General features: G+C 37.1%; 1 long non-coding RNA gene across 1 annotated transcript in view; it reads left to right on the top strand.

The window, feature by feature from the left end:
- The first annotated feature begins 474 nt into the window (after nt 1-474).
- The window catches only part of LOC139361353 (uncharacterized), a 28,104-nt gene continuing 15,143 nt past the window's right edge, over nt 475-13,435 (top strand). The window contains exon 1 of the long non-coding RNA XR_011618926.1: nt 475-787. This is a non-coding gene — a long non-coding RNA (uncharacterized lncRNA). The remainder of the gene's footprint in view (nt 788-13,435) is intronic.

Raw genomic sequence — 13,435 nt, 5'->3', positions numbered from 1 at the left:
CTGGACTGTCCACCCGAAACTTTTGGCCCGCGGCTAGGTCCCAGGCCCTTCAGGATCCCGGCAGGGCACTGCTGTTTCAAAGGAGGGAGGCAGAGGGCTCACGGGTCAGTGAACTTTCAGCTGACTCCACGCCTTGAGGCCCATGGGATCATTGTGGGCTGCAGCCAGGCCCTGCCTGCCTCAGTCCATGTGCTCAGAGCATCCATTCTTACACGGAGGGGTCCAGAATCGGATCTGATGGGAGGTCGTGACCTGACCCCAGCAGGCGCCCTGAAGCTCCCCCTCCTCCAATGGAAATCGGCTCACGGAGGTCCTGAAGACGGGACTCCTGGGGTTTGATCCTGGGACGCCGCCCGCGGCCGCCTCTCCCACGCGGCCCCCTACTGGACCCCGGATGCAGCCGCTGCCAAGGCTGCAGCAGGAGAGCCCCTGGCGCCCAGCGGCCACCGTCCTTGAAAGGGGACGCAGCCTGACTGCCGGCAGCGGAGCGCGGGGCGGCCCAGCCAATGCGCATGCGCGAGTGGCGAGCGGGGGCTCTGGCGTCACAGTGGTTCCCACGGTTGTCAGAGCAACCACGCCCTGAGGCCTGGCAAACAGGAGCCCTCCGTGGCAGTGCTTGGGTGGCGGGGCTCCGAGGCTCCAGCCTGACCTCTCCACGGGGTCGACAGGACCGTCTCCGGATGCCAGGAGTCGTGGCATAGGGCTGCCCAGGATGTTGAAAGCACAGGCGGAGTCCGGGGGAAGCAGCGCCGCATCCCAGCCTCAGACCCGCCCGGACATTTTTTAGGTATTCTGTTACCCTTTCCTTAGGTATCCCTTACCTTCTGCTACAGAATACCATTATTGAAAAGTCTAATGATAGTATAATTTTCTTTCTCTAGTAAGTATTTTTATATTTTTACTTAGATGTCCAAAGGACTTTTTGTTTTAATTCTAGTAATTTTATAGAATAAGCCTCATTATTGGTTACTCTGGGTCTATTTGTCTATATTTGTGTTGTACTCTTTTATTTGTACTTTTAAGTCTTTTTACTATGGTTTTAATTTTAGGAATTTTCTTGCATTATAACTTTTATTAATTTTTGTTCTTTGATTTAGATTTTTATTTCAGGGAACCATAACATGTATCTTAAACCATTTTTATCTGTCTCCTCCATCTGTTACTGTTTCTCATATTTTTATGTAGCTTTTTTGTTTATTTTAAAATATTTCCTTCTCTTTACTTTTGTCCTTCTCAGTCATAATCTTTTATGCTTACGTGTTCCTGTGCTTCTCCTAGTTTAGTCTTTAATTCTAAATAATTTTTCTAAATATTTCTAGTTCTATAATCTCAGTTCTAAATTATTTCCACTCTGCCTTATGTTGTCATTCAAATAATTTTTAAAAATATTATTTCAGTTCATTTACAAAGATTAGATTACAGTGCTTTCTGATTTATCCATGTTTCTAACAGCCTATTCTATATCAATAGTAATGACCTAAAAGGGACCATGTTCACTGAGAGACTGTGATACAGCAGTTACTCAGCATATATCATTAAATACCGAATGGAACATTCCTGTCTACGTTAGTCCACACACTCCCTTCCTTCTAATTAATTCTATGAATGTTATTTATAAGGTCTTCATTTACTTTATAAAATTCTAGAGAACTTTGTTCCAACTTGGCTCTGCTGCTACTTTTAACAGGTAATACTTAATTTCTCTGAGTCTCAATCTTCCTCAATAAAATGTGGATCATATCTATTTATAAAATTATAAATATTAAACAAATATAAATGCTTAACACAGTGCCTCACTCTATGAGTGGTTACTTTGGTTATTACTTGATTAATCTTGGTATAAATTATTAAATCTGCTAAGTAAAAATGCTCAATAATCTCTTTTCAGTAAAGTGAAAATGACATTTTCTTCTAGCTCAGTAATTCCATATTTTTCATTGATAATTTAAATTCTTGCTCATGATATACTTTCATTTGTCGTTGCTTTTCTAGCCCAACTTTATTTTCCCTATTTTACTGGTTACTATAATTTCATTTGTATCATTATTCTGACTTGTTTTCCAATAAGACAAAATTCCTCACATGCCATAAAGTTGGTCAGTTCTGAATTACTGCCAAAAATTGGAGATAGACTTTACAATGCTTGCACATAACACCTATGCCGTATATGGGGACAAAATGAAGAGAAGGGGATGTGAGTGATGGCTCAAATCCCTGTATGAAAATTCTGCACCTACCATGATTCATTTCTCCACTCATAACTCGTATTTCCTCGTTTTTATTTACTTTTTATTTTATAGCATGTTCTGATTTCAAACACATTTTTTCTCTTTTATTGTTTTATTGGCCCTGAGTTGGACACACAAGGCGTTTAAATGAATGAGTGGAAAGGGAGAGAAGGGACTACTCTCTGTTCCCTAGAGTCCTATCTACATTCATACTTGCAGACTGTGTATGAACCAACTGAACTATGTAACCAGGTTCATTTACAGTGTTTCGAGACAGGTTGATTTGAGTTCAGGGTCCAGATAATGAGGTGGATTTTTGTTTTATTTCAATTTTGGTTTTTAAACATATGCATTGAGATGATGATTCATATCTTCAAGGCTGTTGCAGATCTGTTTGCACACATTGGTATAAGGTAATGATTACTTGTCCTGGTTATGTACAAGGATATTTTTAGAAATATGAGCCCCACTCCCACACAGTTTTATTCAGGAGGCTAAAAATCACAGGCATAGTCATTAATATCCAGATTTATTATTTGCTATGAAATGTACTAGCTGAATAGGCTTGGACAAGTTACTCAATTTCTGGGAGAATTATTTGATTTTTTTTTTTTTTTTTTTTTGAGACGGAGTCTCGCTCTGTCACCCAGGCTGGAGTGCAGTGGCTGGACCTCAGCTCACTGCAAGCTCCGCCTCCCGGGTTTACGCCATTCTCCTGCCTCAGCCTCCCGAGTAGCTGGGACTACAAGTGCCCGCCATCTCGCCCGGCTAGTTTTTTGTATTTTTTAGTAGAGACGGGGTTTCACCGTGTTAGCCAGGATGGTCTCGATCTCCTGACCTCGTGATCCGCCCGTCTCGGCCTCCCAAAGTGCTGGGATTACAGGCTTGAGCCACCGCGCCCGGCTAGTTGATTTTTAAAATGAAATGATGGTAATAAAATATGTGTAATAGTTTTGGAAAGCCCCTTACCATGGTACTTGGAGAGAGGATGTTTTAATAGCAAATATTAATATCCCTAAAAATACATTCAAACTGTGAAAGTTGACTGAGCAAAGGTATTGCTTTGTGAGATCCAGAAATTCAAAGTCAACTTTAGAGTAATTACCTTTTGTGCTCCAGCTCATTTGCTTCATTTCCTGAATTTTAACTGAGACACAAAAATAATTTTGACTGTACTCAGTGGCATTTGAAGATAGTTTTCCATCTTTATTCCCTGCATAACTATTCAACAGTAGATCAAAGAAAGAAAGAAAAATCACAGATCTGAAACTGATCCTAGCACATTCTCCAGAGAGGAAATGCTCTCAGTATTTGCTGTGACTGGGTCACCATCCCTGCACTTCGGATCTGATAATAACGGCTGATCCTCAGCTGGAAAGAGTGGCCTCCTGGGCACTTTACTTTTAGGGTAGAAATGCTTATTGTTTATCTATGCAGCCTTTTGGAGTTCATGGACTTCACAATTATTATCCACATGTCATTGTTAATTATTCTCACTGGGAAAGTATATATTTTGTGTTTTAACCATTTTCTTTTATCTACTCCCTAATCAATTATGGCAGTAAAAGAGGAAACATCTATTTTAGAGGATATAAAACGGACAAATTTCAAGATTTCTATAATTTTTATAATATGTGGAGAAAGCAAATTTGAACAATTCATTATAAGCCAATTTGAGAAAAATATTCCAACAAGTACATCTGTTTAATTGTATTAACAATTTAGTATTGCCAGAAAGTAATTCCTTCAGCAGATGTGTTGCTCATAAAAATCATCCTAACCTCATACACATCAATAAAACCCTTATTATTATACTTTTTGCCTAGTTATTGGTCCAGTTCTAATATTTAACTTACTTTATTTAAAACATTCTATACACATGTTCTATATTTTTCTCTTTTTAATTATGTCTAAAATAATGCCAAGTATACTCATTTCATTTCTTATTTATTATGAATCTTGCTAACATCCACTTACACATTTTTCTGTTGCCCCACTCCTCTTCCTTCTTTTTAAATTTTACATATATCTCAAAACATAACATTTTTTGGCTTGCCATTCTATTTACCCTGGCCTTTAATGTATTACCTTTTTCATTTAAGTGAACTTGAGCTTTTATTATGCTTTCCTTCCTTTCAAGAAACACATTTTTGAGAGTTTTTGTTTTTGCTTAACTTCAATTTAATTTTTTTATTATTTTATTTTTTTGAGATGGAGTCTTGCTCTGTGGCCCAGGCTGGAGTGTAGTGGTGCAATCTTGGCTCACTGCAACCTCTGCCTCCCAGTTCAAGCGATTCTTCTGCCTCAGCCTTCCAAGTAGCAGGGATTACAGGCATGCACCATCATGCCTGGCTAATTTTTGTATTTTTAGTAGAGACGGGGTTTCGCCATGTTGGCCAGGCTGGTCTTGAACTCCTGACCTTAAGTGATCCACCCACCTCGGCCTCCCAAAGTGCTGGGATTACAGGCATGAACCACAGAACTTGGTCAACTTTTAAGTTCAGGGGTACATGTGCAGGTTTGTCATATAGGTAAAATTGTGTCATGGGAATTTGTTGTACAGATTATTTCATCAACCAGGTACTAAGCTTAGTACTCACTAGTTACTATTCCTGATCCTCTCCCTCCTCCCACTCTCCACCCTGATAGACCCAGTGTGTGTTGTTCCCTTCTATGTGTGCATGTGTTCTCATAATTTAACTCCCACTTGTAAGTGACAACATGCGGTATTTCTTTTTTGGTTCCTGTCTTAGTTTGCTGAGGATGATGGCCTCCAGCTCCATCCATGTTCCTTCATAGGACACAATCGCATTTTTTTTTTCTGCATAGTGTTCCATGGTGTTTATGTACCACATTTCCTTTATTCAGTCTACCATTGATGGGCATTTAGGTTGATTCCATGTTTTTGCTATCTGAATAGTGCTGTAATGAACACACACACGCATGTGTCTTTATAAGAGAATGATTTATATTCCTTTGGATATATACCCAGTAATGAGATTGTTGGGTCAACAATATTATAGGTCAAATTGTATTTCTTTCTTTAGGTCTCTAAGAAATTGCCGCACTGTCTTCCACAATCGAAGTGATTTACACCCCCACCCACAGTGCATAAGTGTTCCTCTTTCTCCACAGCCTTGCCAGCATCTGTTGTGTTTTGACTTTTTAATAATAGCCATTCTGACTGGTGAGAAATGGTATCTCCTTTTGGTTTTGATCTCCATTCTCTAGTGGTAAGTGATACTGGCCTTTTTCTCATATGCTTGTTGGCCATATGCATGTTTTCTTTTTAAGAAGTATCTGTTCCTGTTCTTTGCTGACTTTTTAAGAGTTTGTTGTTTAAGAGTTTATTTCCCTTTTGACATCATTTTTTTCTGTCATTTCTGCTTGATCGCATTGCGCTTATCCGATTACATTTATATATATTATTCTCATGCAGTTTTCTACGTTCTCTCTCTCTCTCTCTCTCTCTCTCTCTCTCTCTCTCTCTCTATATATATATATATATATATATATATATATATATATATGGCTTATAACTTCCTAATTTGAATTCCAAAACCTTATATATATCTACAGATTGGCTCTTTTTTTATTCATTTTTATTTGTCCAAGATAGAGTCTTGTTCTGTCACCCAGCCTGGTGTGCAGAGGCACGATCTTGGTTCACTGCAACATTTGCCTCCTAGGTTCAAGCAATTCTCCTGCTTCAGGCTCCTGAGTAGCTGGGGTCACAGGCGCCCACCACTATGCCTGGCTGATTTTTGTATTTTTAGTAGAGATGGGGTTTCAGCATTTTGGCCAGGCTGGTCTCAAACTCTTGACTTCCTGATCTTCCCACCTCGGCCCCAAAGTTCTGAGATTACAGGCATGAGCCACTGTGCCTGGCCTCTTGTATTTTTTTCTCTGTGTGTGTGTGTGTGTGTGTGTGTGTGTGTGTGTGTGTAATTTATGAATCTGAGGCAGAGAAGATTGATGATAGGAGAATATGCAGGGCTTAGACTCTGCTTAACTGAGTTCTAACTAGCCTGGAACTATTGAGAAGACAAGTGGTAGTTTCAGAGAAGTAGGTCTGAATATGGGATGCATCACTCACTAGGTGTTTGGCCACTGACAATGTAAACTTGCTTGTTCTCAGTTTTCCCCTCTATAAAATGGAGATAAAATACTTGGCTTGTATAATTGTTGCTAAATTCTATATGTAGACTGGCATATATTGGTCTCCCAATACATTGTAAACACTATTGTTTTTGATGATTTTTAATAACTGTTAAAAATCTATACACTATACAAATTCAGAATTGAGATGTTAACAAGATGAGTTAACTGCTATGTAGGTTCAGGTCTCAGATTTTCTTTGTATCCCTAAAAGTTATGAATGACTCGAAGAGCTATTTTTATATGGGTTATATCTATTAAAAGTAGACGTTAAAGAAATTGTCAACATATATATTTATGAATTTATTAAAATAAAAAATTCATTGCCTGTTACACCTTTGCAAATATCTGTTTACTAGAAGACATCTAGTGCTCATATCTGCGTCTGTACTCCATCTGGTGTAGTATCACATATCACATAGTCTTTGGAGAACTTGATGGTTCCCCATGAGAGTATAAAGTAAAAAAAACAGTAAGTTCCATTACTATTGAAGAACAGATTTGCTTTGTGGATTTTATGAATAGATCTCAGAATCCTATGGGATCCTGAATCACACTATGAGAATCACTAATTTATAGAAATCATGATCCCTAATTTGTAGTCTTATATAATGTCCACTTGACCTAAAGCCTTGTGGACTTTGGTTAGTTATTTTCGTTGTTTTTGTTTATGTATTTGATTTTTAAAATATAAAAGGGGAAGTGTGGACTACATTTTCTCCAAGACTCCTTTCAACTCTTAAATTCAATTGTATAAAATTGTTTTATTCATTTTTCAACTTATTATTGTCTTATTTTGGTACAATATTCAACATTTCAATTTTTCAATTTTTTCAACCTTTCGTTTTTTTCAAATTGGGGGCAACAAACTGTCTTTACTTGCCAGCATGGTAAGTGTTGAACGATATTGCTATATTTGAAAAAACTGCTATTTTATATGTCTCCACTAAAATGTCAAAGATGCTTAAGTAAAATTATAATGCATTTATGACTCATTTTTTTCTATTAAAAATAACAACTGAGATAATGATTTTCAAAACCTACTGTTGATTTTCTACAGATTGGTGATTTGATAGCGAATAAAAGAATGGTGATTGATTTTAGCCTTTGGGGAGCTGAAGAGAGCTAGCTAAAACTGCAGGTTGTCATCCAGGAATCCAGTAACTGGCAAAGACTAAAACTCAAAAAGGGCTCATTTATTGTTGAGACACCATATAGCCTAAATTCATCTGAGCATATTCAAATACAAAGTGAAAATGCAAAGCATTTAAGTGCCTTCAGCTCCTGTTCATTCCCCTAAATGGAAAAGCTGCTATGATGAAGAAAATATCTGACAGCAGATGTAGTGGCTTGTATGTGGCAGGCAGAAATCAGCTGCTTACACACCCAGGTACTCCTCTACAAACCATGTAAGAAATGTGCATGGGTGAGTGGAAGTGAAACGATCAGCTATATAATGCAGAATTAAAATACAGCCTACCTTCATTGTGAGACGCAATTTCTCTTTATTTTGAATATATTTCTTCCAAGCTGTTTCTCTTTATTTTAATTTCCTGAACCCTCTTCTCACTTTGATGGAGTCAGTTAAACATTCACTAGCTCTGTTATCCCCACCTTTAAATGAAATAAATACGGTTTAAGTCTCAAAGGTGCCTGCTGCTGCATGAATAAAGGTAGCAGGCACTTGCCTCTGCAAAACAGCAGCAGTTGAAATGTGGTGAAATGCACATATTTATAGATGACATGGCAGTATTTATAATGTGAGGCTGGAGTCTCTACGATGGAGATCTGGCTCTGTGTGACTGTGCCACTGAGGTCAGTTCAAGGCAGCTGACTGGCTTTCTATATATGGCCTGGGGAATAGCTGTTAAATTTTGAGATGAAAGCATTTAAAACAAGTCTTGGACCTGTTAAGTCTAATAATTAGAATGAGAAAAAGCAGTACTAGGAGTAAAAGATGCCATAGTCTTTTTTTTTTTTTTTTTTTTTCAGACAGAGTCTCACTCTGTCGCCCAGGCTGGAGTGCAGTGGCACAGTCTTGGCTCACTGCAAGCTCTGCCTCTCGGGTTCACACCATTCTGCTGCCTCAGCCTCCTGAGTAGCTGGGACTACAGGTGCCCACCACCACGCCTGGCTTTTTGTATTTTTAGTAGAGATGGGGTTTCACCATGTTAGGATGTTCTCGATCTCCCGACCTCGTTATCTGCCCTCCTCGGCCTCCCAAAGTGCTGGGATTACAGGTGTGAGCCACCGCGCCCAGCCAAGATGCCAAGTCCCAGAAGAAATGACTTTGTGTCAGGTTGTAGTTATTAAAAAGAAAATATTTAATTTTTTTGTAGTCTAAGAAGTAGAACAAAAAAAATACAAGAAAGGTTATAATTTTCATTATGTGACCCTCTTTGAGCAGTAGTTTAGCAGAAAAGCAGACAGGCTCTAATTAGGCTTATAAAAATAGAAATGTATTGATCACACACAAAAAACTCCTTGACGTGTTCCCTGCATGAGGTCAGTGCATCTTTTGAAAGAGTAAAAAGATGTAGCTTGTCTCTCGAGGCTCCAACAAAGTTTGTGGAGCTGACAGCTCAATAAATTACAGGAACATATTGACTTCTTTATGGACTATACGAATATCAAATGGGATTATGTTGAGCAGCGTTCCAAGAATGGACAGAACCCTATTTTGATTCCATTGTATGGATGTAAATTTTGTCATTGTTGAAGAGTCCAAAGGAGCAGGGGGAGCTGTAGAATAGACACATTTGCATGAAAGAACTGGATTATTTAGCAAAGTTGTGAAGATTTTGGCTGCAACAAATTCTAGCTCATTTACCTCAACACCCTTCACTTTGTTTTATATAATGAATGAGATATGTTTTCACCTTCCAAGGTTCTCATCCCTCTATAATTTTAGTTCCTCTGAATTATCCCTAACAACATTCTCCAAACCCAAACCAGAGAATGTTCCTGCTGCACATCATCCTGTCACTACAGAAACTTTGGAATCTTTGTAGAACATTTCTAACGGCTGGCACAAAACTTTCCTTTTCAGAAGTACACTTTGGGCTCAGTTCCTTTTCCCAGGGCAAATAAGGAGCTTTATCATTCCTCTTAGTAACCAAATACACACTTGTAAAAAATAACATTTCTACAAAACTCTTAGAAAATATAAAATATTATATCCTCAATAAAAATGAGAATCCCATGAAACCTGCACCATGGATGCTAAATTGTTACATGTAACATTTACCTATATCTTGGGAAAATGTAAGTCAGGTTTCTGTTTCTCAATTGATATCTCTGCACAAAAGCTCTTAGGGATGTGCTCAGTCTTGACACTGCCTATTTTGTGTAGCATATATTCCTGTACATATTGAGAAGATTAGTGATAAAAATGAAGGGAAAACTTTTAGATCACAATTTGCCCAGTTAATTGAAGACTACATCTGACTAACGCTCCCTTTCCATGGCAACGAAATGAATGTAGAGACCACTTTTGATTTTCGAGGTGCATATTAACCAACTTAAAAATAGCTGTGGTTCAAGCACAAAAAGGAACTGGGCTTATCTGTGGTCAGGTAGGAGCCTTGTAGCACTGGCTGTCTCTCCCTCTGATTGGAAGATTGATGGTGTTCAGCAGGGTAGAGGGGACAATAAGGGAACTGAGCAGGGACATGTAACATCGTCAACATATTGAGAACTTTTGTTATAGCCAACTAAAATTTATATTGCTCTATTTTTGATAATTTTTGTTTCATAATTCATTTACTCCAACAAAAACCAAAGCCAATTGTTTTCTGCTTTTATAAGAACCTCATGGAGTTAGCTGTGAAACAAGATTCTACTTAAAGAAATATCCTCAGTAATAGGAATAGTAGACAATACCATCTGTATTTCAGACTAGAAAAGTAAAGCTTCTAGTATAAGGAAATCCTGTTGTTATTTGTCAATAATTAGATTGTAGATTTGCACTTTGAGGTGATGGACACATAAATAGATTATGGGAATGAGCAGCACCAGATGTGAGTAATGGAGAACTTTTTTCAGAATAATTAAATTATATCAAAGAACATTCTGAGGGAACTATGTCTACCCTGCTATTTAGAATCTGTATAGACCTGAATGCCAAAGGGATCCCTGCCGTCACAAGTCCATAAATCCTAAATTCAGTAAATTCAAGCCAGTTGTTTCTTGATTATTCATTAGAAAACACTTAGCAGAAAATAAGCTAAGTTGAATGCTACAGGACATAGTCTTTAAGGAGTTTATTTGCTTGGAAATTACTCTCGTAGCATAATTCTAACAATGAGTAATGTATTTCAAATTACATATTCTTTAAAAAACTATTGACATTTTACAAAGGTAAATACCCTCTGCTCTTCACTATAATAACAATTTACTAATGACTCAAACTATATAAAAAGCAATTAATGTTTTTGGAAATAAATTTAGGTCAAAGGGGTATTGAAGCCCAGAAAAAGAATAAAGATCTTTATATTCACATAGGCAAAATGATTTTCTACTATGCCTTGTGTCTCTCAAATTCAGGCATTAACATTTTAAATGGTGGTGTTTTCACAAGAAGTAGGTTGTGTACAACGATCAAATAATCAAAAATGATCAGTGATCAAAAAATGATCCAAAAAGGAAAGAAGTTTCATTTTATATGATGCTATTGAAAGTAAACTGGTCTCTTCTCTTGCTAATGAGGGACTATGTACTACATATACATTTATTTTACACATAATTTAGAAAATCAATGAATTAAGGTAATTACTCAGAACATTCAAAACAACAAACACCTTTATTGAATCAAAACGAGAATTTGAACAAAGTACACTTTGCAGCTAGAATAACAGGTGAGTATCCCATGCTTTGAAATCAGAAGAGAGTTAGAAAATGAGTGTATAGATGTGCCTGCATTTTATATGAATGGTCTGGATTTACTGTGCCAATAATCACACTAAAATAAAATGTGTTTTTGTATGTTTACAGTTTCTATTCTATAGTACCTGAGAATTTTCCCTTTTCTATAGTTTTCATATTTTTTTCAAAATAAATGCTAGAATAGTAGATTATGGTTTAGTACATAATACTTAAACTAGGTATTTGATGACTACACATACATATGAATTCAAGATACTCTAGGAATTTATAATTCTTCGAAAAACAAATAAATCTGCAGTGAAAAGGTAAACATTCTGAAAGCACTTTATTCTTCAACTCAGTTCAGGAATCCTGACTCTCAGATACAAAGGACACGCCTGAAATAGTCTGCTCCCTCTGTAAGTTTGCTGATTTGTAAGAGTTTTGCTTTTTATTCTTCCATACCAGCAGAAGGTTCAAAAAGATTTTTATTTTTGTGATACTATTTATATCAATTAGATATGGTTCCAAAAAGACATTTACTTATCACATTTACTTCCTAAGGCAGATAACTGAAAGTTTATCCTAGAGGCAAAATACTTTTTATTTCTACCCTCAAGCATGTCCCTATAATTATCTATTCCTAGTCTTTTATTAGTACATGTTCTTCACACAAATAAAGCAGGTTAGTGATCTCTACTCCTGAAGGTCATTGCTTCCCACATCCATAAAATTGAATTTACTCCTGGAATTTGCAGTCTTTATTTTATCACATTAGCAATAGAAGATCATTCACATAATCTCTAACAATTTTCCACATTACTTTTTAAAAGTTAAAATAATAGTGATTATTTGAACATTAAGGTCTTAAATATCTTTGACATGTTGAAAGCCTTGTCTTATCTTATGTATTTCTTCTGAAGCGTTCTGTCATTGAAAGCTAGCTTTAGGCTTAGGGATATTTATCCAGTGGCAACGTGACTATTAACATGTTTCACTGCCCTCCTCGCCAACTCCCTATCCCTTTTATTGGTAAGACTCACGGTTTTGTTATAAATATTCATGTTTGGAGTTTCAGGCTGCTCCATCCTGTCAAGTGGATGACAGTTGCCTGGAAGGAAGCTATGCATGTAAATTAATCAACCGTATTTATCTGCCCAAATACATCTTCTGTTTCTTAGGGATTGAAAAAAATATATAGCCATTTCCAAAGCACTGTGCAATGAATGTAGACTTGGGAGATTTTTGTAGATTTGACTGTTTTCTTCTCCAATATAGCTGGACAGTCACCATTATTATCTTCTTGAACACTTTGCAAAGCCATTTAAGAATAAACAAAAGTGCTGCAATTGACCTTTCTCACAAACATTTTATGTGGGTTCATTCGGTTGCTCAGGACACAAAGACACACAGTGTACTTCACCAGTATCCTATGCCTTGTACTCTGTTCTCAAACTAATCCTTAGAAAGGTTGTAGCAGAATAACCTTATAAATCAGGGCTCTTGGAGTGAGGCCAAGGACACTATTTTGCACATGCATTTTCACTGAACAGTTTGGAGTCCAAATACCTTAACATCTTTACAATCTGGCTCGAACAGATATTCTACTGCTCCTGTTTGATCTCTTTATCTTATAGGTACACTGAACTGTTTATGTATTTTGGCATGCATACTCTCCAGTTCCTCCGTGCCCTTGTGGTTTTCTCTGCCTAGCACACCATTGTTTAAAAAACTCTTGATCTTTTTTTTACAAGAAGCATGCTTAGATTTACCTTTTATTTACATATGTATATTAAAGTTTTAGGTGTATATAATAAGGGTACTTTTTTATGGAATACATGTGATATTTTGATAATCATACAATGCATGATGATCAAATAAGGGTAACTGGGATATTCCTCACCTCAAACATTTATCTTTTTCCCAAATCCACTGTAGTTATTTTTAAATATACAATACATTGTTGCTAACTATACTCGTCCGATTTGGGTATAGAACATTAGATCATATTCCTTCTAATTGTGCATATCCATTAATCAACCTCTATTTATCCCCTTCTCCCCTAGTACCCTTCCCACCCTCCGATAATCATCATCGTATTCTCTACCTTCATCAGATCAATATTTTGAGCTCCTGCATATGAGCAAGAATATGCAATATTTGTCTTCATGTGCCTGCCTTATTTC

This window comes from Macaca nemestrina, unplaced genomic scaffold (genome assembly GCF_043159975.1).
Source record: "Macaca nemestrina isolate mMacNem1 unplaced genomic scaffold, mMacNem.hap1 Scaffold_44, whole genome shotgun sequence".
Taxonomy (NCBI): Eukaryota; Metazoa; Chordata; class Mammalia; order Primates; family Cercopithecidae; genus Macaca; species Macaca nemestrina.
Note: the sequence above shows the minus strand (reverse complement) of the source record. Positions and strands in the feature narration are given on the sequence as shown.